Below are 2827 nucleotides of genomic sequence, written 5' to 3'. Positions count from 1 at the left end.
TTTATTATGAATTATGAGACAGTTTACATGGGAGAACATTAGTTTTACATTCATTCTATCGTATATCGTCTCATTGCCATGGTTACAATCCCCTCTGTTGATGTATTCTTAAGCACTTCCCAATTGCATCCTGGTAGATGTGATCAGGAGATGGGCTTCTCTGCTCACTTCTCATATAGCTCAGTTCAGAGACTTTTTAGCAGGTGTTGGTTGTAGATGCTGCTCTGGTGTATAGCAGCTGGTATTGGCTCTTGCCCAGTTGGTGAGGTTTTAGAGGGTGTAATTGTAGCTTGGCTGTATGGCCACAGTTTCTGTCTCCTGTCAAGTGAAGCAATAATAGAAAGTGCTCCCACAAGATAGAAGGACCAAAAAAAAGCAAGACTTAAAACAAAAGTTATTAAAACCCAGAAAAAATAATATAAGACAATAAAACTGGAAAAACAAATAAAAAGAAAAAGAAATTAAGGATAATAAAATACCCACAGCATAGCTTCCAGAATCACAACAACTCACAAACAACCACAGTACAACATTCTGAACACTTAATTGTGCTCATGAGGAATCTGTACTTGGACCAAGAAGCAGTTGTATGAACAGAACATGGGAACACCGAATTATTTAACATTAAGAAAGGTGTGAAACAGGGTTGTATTCTTTCACCATACTTATTCAACCTGTATGCTGAGCAAATAATCTGAGAAGCTAAGTTGTATGAAGAAAAACGTGGCATCAGGATTGGAGGAAGGCTCTTTAACAACCTGCAATATGCAGATGATACAACCTTGCTTGCTGAAAGTGTTTCCAAGGAGCAGCTAGTGAGCTTGAACCACTGACCTTGCAGTTCAAACGGCTTTGCAGTCTGGTGCATTAACCCAGAATGCCACACCAGGACTCCTACTGAAAGTGAAGAGGACTTAAAATATTTACTGATGAAGATAAAAGACCACAGCCTTCAGTATGGATTGCATCTCAATGTAAAGAAGACAAAAATCCTCATCACTGGACCAATAAACAATTCTTATCAATGGATAAAAGATTGAAGTTGTCAAGGACTTCATTCTTCTTGGATCAACTATCAACACTCACTGAAGCAGCAGTCAAGAAATCAAAGGATGTATTGCATTGGGCAAATCTGCTGCACAAGACCTTTTTAAACTGTTGAAGAGCAAAGATGTCAGCTTGAGGACTAAGGTGCACCTGACCCAAGCCATGGTATTTTCAATAATCTCATATGTATGTGAAAGCTGGACAGTAAATAGGGAAGACCGTAGAAGAATTCACACTGTTGAGAATATTGAAAAGTGTCATGGACTGCCAAAAGAACCAATAGATCTGTGTTGGTAGAAGTACAGCTAGAGTGCTCCTTTGAGGCCACAATGGCCAAACTTCATCTCTCATACTTTGGACATATTGTCAGGAGGGACCAGTCGCTGGAAAAGGGTATCATGTTTGGTAAGGTGAAGGGTCAGAGAAAAAGAGGAAGACCCCCAGCATGATGGGCTGACAAAGTGGCAGCATCAATGGGCTCAAGTGTGTCAACAATTGTGAGGTTGGCCCACGACTGGGCAGTGTTTTGTTCTGTTGTGCATAGGGTCAATATGAGTTGGTACTGACTCAATGGCACCTAACAACAACAACAGCAAGGATAATAAAATAATATAAAACACAACCTTGAAGCAGCCACAGGTCAATAAGAGCAATTCTGTAGTGCCACCTAATGGACTTTTGCCTTCAAAGCCACCTGAGAAATTTCACTATGTTCCCGCTGTGCCTCTCTGATCTAACTCCACCCCCACCCCAAGTCAGTTCACCGCTTTCTCCTAGTAAGAACCAGTCTAGGGATGAGCACACAAGATTTGGAAGAGATTGCTGGTGTAGCTTCTTTTTGTTGTCTCCTCCCCCTTTGATTCTGTGCCCAGCTGTGGGATCTGCATGGAGCAGAAACTTCCCTGGGTGTGTCTACTCATACAGGTCTCACCTATGGTCACCAGAGAGGAAATGAGTAGAAAGAGAAAAAGAAAAGATAAATAACACTCACTTCTTTGTGTCTGTAAATCACCAGCATGTTTCTGCAATGGGAGTGCTTTCTTGTCCCTTTATCCTACTCACTCCATTCAAAATGGCTGCAGTGGGATACATTGGCCGGCCCAGATTAGAAGACACCTCCTTTCTTGCTTCTGTTTCAAATCATTCTCCCAGGAAACACTCTAGCCAATTAATTTATTCCTTTATCTGAAGCTCAGAGTTCCCAGATGATCCTCCTGTTTCGTCCAGTTTTCCATGTTTTTGCTGAAGAGGGTCTGCTCAATCTTTTACCTAGTCTACCATAACACCCCTGCCTCCTACATTAGCTTTTTTTTTTTTTTTTTTTTTAAGATTTTTTATTGTGGATTGAGTGAAAGTTTACAGGGCAGATCATCAGTTTTAAATTCAACAAATCATATACCTTGTTTCATTACAATGATTATAATCCCCTCCATGTACCATCAGTTAACAGTATTTCTCTCTACTCACTTTAGCTTTTTTTTTTAAAGAAAAACCAACACTCAGGCATATATAATAATTTACATCTCCAAAGGGCACATTCTGTAAGTCGGCTCCTGGCCACCAGCTCTTAATCCTTCTCTTCTTAGTTGATGAATCTAGAGTCCTCAGCCGCTCCCCCTCTCCATGCCCCCATCTCTGCCTCCATCTCTGGTGCTGCTGCTTCTCTGGATAAGGTCCCGCATACTATTTGTGCGTTCCTCTCTTGATGGCCCTAGGGTCCTCTGTTTCTGGACTGTAAGATTAACCACTCCCCTTTTTTTGTTGCAAAACTTCTACCTTT

This window comes from Chrysochloris asiatica, unplaced genomic scaffold (assembly GCF_000296735.1).
Source record: "Chrysochloris asiatica unplaced genomic scaffold, ChrAsi1.0 scaffold00049, whole genome shotgun sequence".
Taxonomy (NCBI): Eukaryota; Metazoa; Chordata; class Mammalia; order Afrosoricida; family Chrysochloridae; genus Chrysochloris; species Chrysochloris asiatica.
This window is presented reverse-complemented; position numbering follows the sequence as displayed.